This window comes from Triticum dicoccoides, chromosome 3B (genome assembly GCF_002162155.2).
Source record: "Triticum dicoccoides isolate Atlit2015 ecotype Zavitan chromosome 3B, WEW_v2.0, whole genome shotgun sequence".
NCBI lineage: Eukaryota > Viridiplantae > Streptophyta > Magnoliopsida > Poales > Poaceae > Triticum > Triticum dicoccoides.
Window position 1 is genome coordinate 134,509,246 of NC_041385.1, and position 10,881 is coordinate 134,520,126.

The window sequence follows — 10,881 nt, forward strand, 5'->3', positions numbered from 1 at the left end:
CTCACCGCCGCCGCCAAAGCCAGTCCACCACTCACCACCGCCGCCAAAGCCAGTCCACCACCACCCACCGCCTCCTCCTGCCCCGCATCCGCATCCAATGTGCCCCCCGCCGCCGCCCTGTGCCTGTCCGCCACCAGCATTGCCACCGCCGCCACCCTATTACCCCGGCACATTGCCACCTGTGTCCCGTGCAGAATATGGATCACCACCACCGCCACCCTATAACCCCAACCCATTGCCACCCGTCACCTGGGCAGAATATGGATCACCGCCACCGCCTTCACGGCAGTGATACACATAGATTCTCCAAAAAAACATCGTCTGAAGGAAGACATGGTTTTGCTCTCCCTCCTTACCTCTGTCCATGGATAGCAAGCTCACCAAATTTACGTGGTCATTGTCATGCTTAGCTGCTAGTGTTCTTGATTGATGGCTACCGGCGTGAAGAGTTAGTTGTAAGGTGGGCGGAATTTTCTGGATTATGATTTGTCGCCTGCGCATCGAGACGATTTGTGTTGCGGTGTTGAAAGGGATTGGCGAATAGGCCACAGATTGAAGGCAAATTGGGTTGTGAATAATAAGAGTTCGAGAGGGACAGAAGAGGATTTGTGAGTGAGTGAGTGGATTGTAGGTGCAGCAGGGATATAGTATGCGGGGTGTATAGAGAGAAGCATGAGTTCAGTTCAATTTAGTTAAATTCAGTCAGACATAAGTTTAGAACAAGAGATTCAGAGTGTTATTTCTTCCTTTTGTATCCCAGTTACTTCTTGGTTATTCGATTATTATATTATTTAGTCAGCATTTTTTTAGCTTTCTTCTTTTGTTAAGTGTTCTAGTCCAATCACTTTGACGAATTTTGTCATGTCTTTCCTGTTCCGCTGATGTGTTTTGTGATGGTACTTGTTTCTTGTGGATCACTGCTGCAGGTGACTTGCACTTTGCCAGAGTAGCAAGATTGGAAACATATTCTGCTCTGAATTATTAGGGGAAAACACCTGCTGTTATGGTTGCACTATGAGGATTTAGCCTGTGCCATCGAACTTCATCCGGAAAATTATTCTAGAACAAGTCTAATACGCCTCTGTATCAAAATTCTAGAATCCTTCTAATACTCCCTCTGTATCAGAATGTAAGAAGTTTTTTGACACTGCATAGTGTTAAAAAACGTCTTATATTGAGTTACAGAGGTGGTACATTAGTACTAGTACATAGCAACTGTCTGCGTACTGTCCCCAAGTCCTACGTTTATGAGTGTCCTGCATCTGAGTTCCTTTTCATTTGCCCTGCCTACTGTAGCAGAATGTTAGAACTTGATAGATGTAAATTTGCGCAGTAGCTTTGCAAGCATATTACTCACGAAAGAATCTACGAAAGCCGCTGAAGTACGTGAGATCGGTGCAACTTTGCCTGTATCCTCTTTTCTTGATAAGGCATGGTCGAGGTGCTGGTGAGATCTGGAGCTCCTGCCACGTGCTCGCTTGCTTCAGAAGAATCCTGCCAGGGGCACCATTTTTCTTCTTCCCAAGAAACATATCTGATCCTGGAGAATTCTTCCAGAAGCAGCAATGTTCCACAGGGATATGATATTTCTTGCTCCACACCCTGTGTTCTGCAGCAGCGGCTGCTATGTTATCCTCATTGTTTACTTCAAGTCTGCAATTCCTGTTGTTAACTTTTTTAATTAGATTCATTGGCTGGTCTTGGAAGGAAAGGGGCAGAGAAGGACAGCCTGAGATTCCAATCCGAATTATTTTACTGTTTTGACCGTTGTCTGCTTACCCTTTGTGGCCAAAAGCTTGTGATTGTGATTGTTAACTAGTCAACCTTCTGCTTTCGTAGCAACACTCGCTTTGGTAGTACTCCCTCCGTTCCTAAATATAAGTCTTTGGAGGCATTTCACTATAGACCACATACGAAGTAAAATAAATGAACTACACTCTAAAATGCATCTATATACATCCGTATGTGGTCCATAGTGAAATCTCTACAAAGACTTATATTTAGGAACGGAGGGAGTATGTTTTTATACTGTTAATTTTCTCCTGGAAGCTCGCAAGACGTGGTGACTTGGTGAGTGCTGGTGCTAAGTGCCACCACACTAGTACGCACACTAGTACGCACATTGGTCGACCGGCCAGCAGCATTTGGTTCTTTTGAGAGGAAAAAAGAAAGGCCATCATGGTCTGATATCGCACCCCTTTGCGTCCGGGACGACCGTTGCGCACCTTTTGCTGGTTTTGATCATGGCCGCTCTTTTGATCGCATCATTACAGCGCTCACTGGACGTTTGGATTGAAACGAGGGTAATTTTTTACGTACATTGTTCATTAGTTTCCTGTGTTCCAAAATATTTCATTTAGTCATAGTGGAGCATTTGGGTATTGACTGCGGGGAATATTGAGTATCGTAATTAGTTACAAAACATAGAATAACGTAGAATTTATTTCTACCTTGTTTGGTACTTCATGTTGATCATGTGCTCCTATATACATGCCCACAAAACTCAAGCAATATATCAATAAATTTCACCAATCTCCCATCTATTCATGTATATGGTATCAGAGTCAAGATGTCTTGAGTTTAAAACCCGGCTAACGCAATAAAATTGCAGCCCACTTTCGGTCCATATTTAGGCCTGAAGGAACCAGACGTGAGGGGGACTGTTGACGTATAAATGCATAGCCCACTTTTCGTTGTCAGCTTGAGCTTTTGGGTGAACTGACCGGTGCGTGCAATTCCTACACTAGAGCCAGTCGTCAAAGCAAAGCCGCTCCGCCACTCCTAGCACCATGAAATTGCCAAATGGTGACCAATCAACTAGCCATTTTCGGGTTCGTCTTCTACATCTTGAATCCTCAAGCGAGGACCGATCCTTTCATTTTCTTGACGTGATTGTCGTGTTATAGTCCTTCTCTACTAACCTCGTCCTCAACTCGGGGTAGCTTGTAGACAACGCCTATAGTTCCTGCCACTTTGCGGCCTCTCACCCCTCTTCTGGTGATCGATGGTGAGGATGGAAATCGACTCTGCCATTGTCCAAGCTTCCCCTTCATGTTCGGTTGCCTCATTTGTGCACCCCGCTGGCTATCACGCCATTCAACTCGCCTCGCCCACGAAGTGTTTGAACGATTATGTCCCGTTGGCAACTTTTTTTAAAATATTTGTTTTCTTAATTTATGTGTTGATTTTGATTATATTTACCACTCCTGAAAAATGCAAGACATAGACCAGAAGAGTTTTTCGACGACTCGTCATCCAAGAAAGAAGAAGAAGAATTCAAGGTGGCATTGGTCATGATTATTAAAAGGAAGATGGGAAAAAGGGACGTGGTTCTTGATGAGCATACTCTACATCCATAATTTCCTTGAGTTTAATCATTATATTCTTGAGGTTACCAAAAACACCCCATTAGTTGTTACCTTTGGTTTTTTTTTTCTTTGTTTTGTGTTTTGTAGGGTTACTAGATTATTTCTTTAGTCTCATGGACATTTCGATGAAGAATGGAACCAAATTTGGAAAGTTTGGTGTATGTTATGCGAATCGAGTATATAGCAAAAAACTACCACATTGCAGGCTACGGCTACAAAACCTACCACTTTCTTAATTTTTCAAAAACTACCATAAAATTGGTCCACTGTTCCAAAAAAACCTAGTCGCCGAACGATTAAAATTAAGCGGGGTTATGACAGGTAGGGCCCACCCATCAAGGTTTGGTCGAATCCTGGCTGACGATGCGCGTGGTGACGGCCATTAGGCCGCAACCATTTCGGCTGGTCCTGATCAACCCGAGCCATATTCTCTAACCAAGGTTATCAGTCCAGTAAGAGAACCAAGCAATACCTTGTTAGCAGCACCTCCACACAAACAACAATCCTTGCAACCCAACGTGAACAAGGGGTTGTCAATCCCTGGACGATTACGAGCAAGTTTAAATTGTATGGTATTTGATAGATAGATCGTACAAAAATATAAAATAAAATAAATAAAGTAAAAAACGCAACAAGGTATTTTTAGTTTTAATATATGATAAAAGATAGACCCGGGGGCTGATACGTCTCCAACGTATCTACTTTTCCAAACTCTTCTGCCCTTGTTTTGGACTCTAATTTGCATGATTTGAATGGAACTAATCCGAACCGACGCTGTTTTCAGCAGAATTGCCATGGTGCTATTTTTGTGCAGAAATTAAAGTTCTAGAAATGACCTGAAACTTCACCGAGTCACTTTTTGAAATTAAAAAAAAATATCGGCGAAAGAATCAGCAGAAGGGGGCCCACACCCTATCCATGAGGGCGGGGGCGCGCCCTACCCCCATGGGCGCGCCCCTGCCTCGTGGGCCCCCCTGGAGCTCCACCGACCTCAACTCTAACTCCATATATTCACGTTCGGGGAGAAAAAATCAGGGAGAAGGATTCATCATGTTTTACGATATGGAGCCGCCGCCAAGCCCTGTTCTTCCTCAGGAGGACTGATCTGGAGTCCGTTCGGGGCTCCAGAGAGGGGAATCTGTCGCCATCGTCATCATCAACCATCCTCCGTCACCAATTTCATGATGCTCACCGCCGTGCATGAGTAATCCCATCATAGGCTTGCTGGACGGTGATGGGTTGGATGAGATTTACCATGTAATCGAGTTAGTTTTGTTAGGGTTTGATCCCTATTATCCATTATGTTCTAAGATTGATGTTGTTATGACTTTGCTATGCTTAATGCTTGTCACTAGGGCCGAGTGCCATGATTTTAGATGTGAACCTATTATGTTTTCATGAATATATGAGTGTTCTTGATCCTATCTTGCAAGTTATAGTCAACTACTACGTGCTATGATCAGGCAACCCCGAAGTGACAATAATCGGGACCACTCTCGGTGATGACCGTAGTTTGAGGAGTTCACGTATTCACTAAGTGTTAATGCTTTGGTCCGGTTCTCTATTAAAAGGAGGCCTTAATATCCCCTAGTTTCCAATAGGACCCGCCTGCCACGGGAGGGTAGGACAAAAGATGACATGCAAGTTCTTTTCCATAAGCACATATGACTATATTCGGAATACATGCCTACGTTATATTGATGAACTGGAGCTAGTTCTGTGTCACCCTATGTTATAACTGTTGCATGATAAATGCCATCCGACATAATTATCCATCATTGATCCATTGCCTATGAGCTTTTCATATATTGATCTTTGCTTAGTTACTTCTCCGTTGCCACTGTTATGATTGCTACAAAACTATTACTGTTACTTTTGCCACCGTTATCGTTACTTCCATAGTACTTTGCTACTGAATACTTTGCTGCAGATATTAAGTTTTTCAGGTGTGGTTGAATTGACAACTCAGCTGCTAATACTTGAGAATATTCTTTGGCTCCCCTTGTGTTGAATCAATAAATTTGGGTTGAATACTCTACCATTGAAAACTGTTTCGATCCCCTATACTTGTGGGGTATCAAGACCTTTTTCGAGCGCCGTTGCCGGGGAGCATAGCTCTATTCTCTGAGTCACTTAGGATTTATATCTGTTGATCACTATGACGAATCTGAAAGACAACAAAACTAAGATCTATCCTTCAACTATGATGGGAGGTAAGGAACTGCCATCTAGCTCTGTAGTTGATTCACCTTCTGTTTTGAGTAAACTTGCAACACCTACACCTGCTATTGATTCCGATATGTCGCATGTTATTGATGATGCCACTTATGCTATGCATGATGCTTATGATTATACTACTTCTCTGCTTGATAATAATGTGCCACTAGGTGAATTTCTTGATGAACAACTTGCTAGGATTAGAGAGAATGAAATTACTGAAACTGATGATATTAATGAAAGTGATGATGAAGATTCTCCCCCTAGATATGAATTGCCTATTGAACCTGAAGGTTATGTTATGGATGAAGAAACTGCTAGAGACCTTTTTGCTTGCAATGATAAATATGATCTTAAGAAACTGTTAGTTAAGCTGAAATAAAAGTCTTTGAATGCTAGAATGAAATATGATCCTGCTTTTGCTAATTCACCTATTTGTGTTACTGATAAGGATTATGAATTCTCTGTCTATCCTGAGTTAATTACTTTGGTTGAATCTGATCCTTTCTATGTCTATCAATCTGAAACTATTGTGGCACATCTTACTAAACTGAATGATATAGCCACCCTATTCACTCATGAGGAAAAAATTTGCTATTACTATATTCTTAAATTGTTTCCTTTCTCATTAAAGGGTGATGCTAAGATATAGTTTAATTCTCTTGCTCCTGGTTGTGTGCGTAGTCCCCAGGATATGATTTACTACTTCTCTGCAAAATATTTCCCTGCTCATAAGAAATAAGCAGCCTTGCGGGAAATATTTAATTTTGTGCAAATTGAAGAAGAGAGTCTCCCACAAGCTTGGGGGAGGCTTCTCCAATTAGTTAATGCTTTGCCTGATCATCCTCTTAAGAAAAATGAAATACTTGATATCTTTTATAATGGACTAACTGATGCTTCTAGAGACCACCTCGATAGTTGCGCTGGTTGTGTTTTCAGGGAAGGAACTGTTGAACAAGCTGAATTGCTATTGAATAATATATTGAGTAATGATAATGATTGGACACTTCCTGAACCAACTCCTAAGCCAACTCTGAAGAAAAGGGATATTCTATTTCTCAGTCCTGAAGATATGTAAGAGGCAAAGAAATCTATGAAAGAAAAAGGTATTAAAGCTGAAGATGTTAAGAATTTACCGCCTATTGAAGAGATAAATGGTCTTGATAACCTGACATAGGTAGTGATGGTAAATTCTCTCTATAGATTTGATAAGGGTGAAATCTGTAGGATCGAAAGTATGTCTAGAGGGGGGGGGGTGATTAGACTACTTGACCAAATAAAAACTTAACCTTTTCCCAATTTTAGTTCTTGGCAGATTTTTAGCAACTTAGCACAAGTCAAGCAATCACAATACAATTCAAGCAAGCATGCAAAGAGTATATGAGCAGCGGAAAGTAAAACATGCAACTTGCAAGAAAGTAAATGGGGGGAGTTTGAAGGGAGCAAACGCAATGTTGACACGGAGATTTTTGGTGTGGTTCCGATAGGTGGTGCTATCATACATCCACGTTGATGGAGACTTCAACCCACGGAGGGTAACGGTTGCGCGAGTCCACGGAGGGATCCACCCACGAAGGGTCCACAAAGAGCAACCTTGTCTATCCCATCAGGCCATCGCCCATGAAGGACTTGCCTCACGAGGGTAGATCTTCACGAAGTAGGCGATCTCCTTGCCCTTACAAACTCCTTGGTTCAACTCCACAATCTTGACGGAGGCTCCCATCTGACACCTAACCAATCTAGGAGACACCACTCTCCAAAAGGTAATAGATGGTGTGTTGTTGATGAACTCCTTGATCTTGTGCTTCAAATGATAGTCTCCCCAACACTCAACTCTCTCTCACAGATTTGGCTATGGTGGAAAGATGATTTGAGTGGAAAGCAACTTGGGGAAGGCTAGAGATCAAGATTCATATGGTAGGATTGGAATATCTTGGACTCAACACACGAGTGGATGGTTCTCTCTCAAAAAATGAGTAGTGGAAGTGTAGGTTTGTTCTGATGGCTCTCTCCATGAATGAAGAGAAGGGTGGAGGGGTATATATAGCCTCCACACAAAATCTAACCATTACACACAGATTCCCAAACTCGATGGGACCTAATCAGTAAACTCGGTCAGACCGATTTAGTTCAAAATGTCAACGTTCGGAATTTCGATGGGACCAGTATAGTTATCTCGGTGGGACCGATATGCTAGGGTTAGGGCATAACGTAATCTTGGTGTGACCGATCGTATAAACTCGGTGGGACCAATTTCAGCAAATAGGTACACAGAGGGTTGATCAGGCAAACTCGGTGGGACCGATTCACTCACTTCGGTGGGTGTCGGTGTCAAAACCGGAGGCTCTCGGGTAGGGGGTCCCGAACTATGCGTCTAAGGCTAATGGTAACAGGAGGCGGGGGACACAATATTTACCCAGGTTCGGGCCCTCTCTATGGAGGTAATACCCTACTTCCTGCTTGATTGATCTTGATGAATATGAGTATTACAAGAGTTGATCTACCACAAGATCATAATGGCTAAAACCCTAGAAGTCTAGCCTGTGTGATGATGGCGTTCCCCCTATGGACTAAACCCTCCGGTTTATATAGACACAGGAGGGGACTAGGGTTGTACAAATTCAGTTACAGAGAAAGGAATCTACATATCTGAATCACCAAGCTTGCTATCCACGCAATGGAGAGTCCCATCCGGACACGGGAAGAAGTCTTCTGTCTTGTATCTTCATAGCCCAACAGTCCGACCCATGTTAATAGTCCATCCATCCGAGGGCCCCTTAATCCAGGACCCCCTCAGTAGCCCCTGAACCAGGCTTCAATGACGATGTGTCCGGCGCGCAGATTGTCTTCGGCATTGCAAGGCAGGTTCCTTCTCCGAATACTCCAAAATAGTCTTCGAACACAAGAATCATGCCCGGCTCTGCAAAAAAACGTTCCACACACAACCGTAGAGAGTATAATATTCCACGAGTCCAATCCGCTGACAACTTTTTGTAGCATGACATCATGTCACCGCCCGGCCATTATTCGAACCGTTTTTAGCCTGCCGCTCCGTATTTCGAGGTGCGGTTTCATTGGCACGTCTTGTCAAAGCAGAGATCGTGTCCCCTTATTGCGGGATTCTCATCAATATGGGCTTGGGTAACCCAACCGTTCCGTTGGCATGATTCCTTTGGAATAGGCATGTTTTAAGGCCTAGGAGGGACGTTTGATATTCATTTCCTTTATAAAGGAGCAGAGACTCGTCCTTCTTCCTTTACTCCCATCCTTTTCAACCTCTCCCACCTCGAGTTCCAACACCCAAAGTTCAATCCAATCACTTCGCGCTTCCCATCATGTCCGGTCTCAGCCTTCAAGGCCGGTGGTTGGCCTCCTCTATCTCAGAGGAGGATATCGTGAAGCTCCGGTAGGCAAGATACCTGACTGCGGAAATCCTCCACAGGCTTCCTTCTCAAGGGCAAGCTATTCCTACTCCTAGATCCAATGAGAGAGTTGTATTCATCTCCCACTTCCTCCGAGGGCTAGGATTCACTTTTCATCCCTTCGTCCGAGGGCTCATGTTCTATTACGGGTTAGATTTTCATGATCTAGCCCCGAATTCTTTTCTTCACATCTCGTCGTTTATTATCGTGTGCGAAGCCTTCCTCCGTATTTCCCCACACTTCGGCTTGTGGCTCAAGACCTTTAATGTGAAGCCAAAGGTAGTCGACGGGAAACAGGCAGAGTGCGGTGGTGCTGCGGTGAGAAAGCTAGCCAATACTACTTGGCCAAAGGGCTCCTTCACAGAAACTTCCGACCTGTGGTAGCGAGAGTGGTTCTACATCACTGAACCCCGTGGTACCAGGTGGGCAGCTACTCCTGCGTTCCGATCTGGCCCTCCGTTACAGCTCGCATCATGGATTAATAAGGGGCTGGACTGGGGATCCGTCGGTGAAGTGTAGACGCTGCAAAGCCGCATTTGGAGCCTCATTGAAAAGGACACCAGTACCATCAATGTAATCCAAGTAATGCTGGTCCGGCGGGTCCTATCGTGCCAGCGACGGCCTCTCCGCATGTGGGAGTTTAATCCGAAAGGACCACGAACCCTTCAGCACCTCTCCGGCACGATGCTTAGAGGAATGTGGAAATCATTCTTTGGGACGCCAAAACAATGGCCGGGTACTACAGAGGACATTGGCCTTGACTGCAACCATCTGAATACCTCGGTAAGTACTCGACTTCCGAACACTGTTTAGTCAAATTCCTCATAACAATATACTGAGAAAATCATACTCGGCCAGGGATGGATAAAGAAGGCGGAGAGAATTAGGTGTTCGGCCCCTCTTCCCGAAGACTCAGCCGATCCGGTGTTAACAAGGATGCTGGCTCCGGCACCCTACCAAGTTTCGGTAAGGGAAGACAAAGAGGAGAGTGAGGAGGCCCAAGGTGGCCTCCATTCTAGAGGCACGCCAGGCACTTTGTCCGGGGAGATTGGAATTTCCACTTCCGAAGGTGGAAGGGAAGGGCAAATTGACATCCCTTCTCCTCATGGGAAGAAGAAGACCGCCTCCGAAGACTTGAAGAGAGAAGCTTCTAAGCGGGGGAAGATATCCTGGTCAGGGGGTTCTGGTTCGGGAGGTGACGTTGACACGCAGTCTCTCTATAAAGATAGGCCCTTAGTTATCATAAGTGAACAAGGGTGTTTTAAACATATCCCGTTCTTTCCTGGCTGTAAGGGTAACATTTATAATATATGTTTGCAGTCCGGCACGCAGCTTTCCTCAACAGTCCTCCTCTTCGTGGGATCTTCTTCCGGAGATGATGGAGAGCTAGACGCCTCCACAGATCTCCCTGCTTAATAAGGCAGGCGACGCCGAGGTGTCATCCTGGAGGATCTCTCCTGATCAACGAGCGGTGCAAGGGACAGTGAAGACCGGACCTGAAGGTGACACTTCGGCCAGCCAATATCCGGGGTGTGCGGCCCCTACGGGGACCAACAACAAAGGTCCCAGACTATCCAAGTTCCGAGGGACGACGCAATCTACTCTGGATCCAGAGGCGCCAGATACATTGATGGACACATTGTGACATGCGTCCGTCTTAGAGGAACATCGTACCTTGATGGGTACGGTGGTTAAGAGGGTTCGGTCCGCGAAAAGCGGATTGAATGAAGCCTTTACGAGCCTGCTAAGAGGCTTCGAGGTACGTAATGTAATGTTTTTAATTGTGTGATAAATGCAAAATGCTCTTGTGTATAGATAGTAGCCCTTGAGACTCTAGTTGGCGTCCAAAGGGAGGCGATTAGATGGTCAAGAAA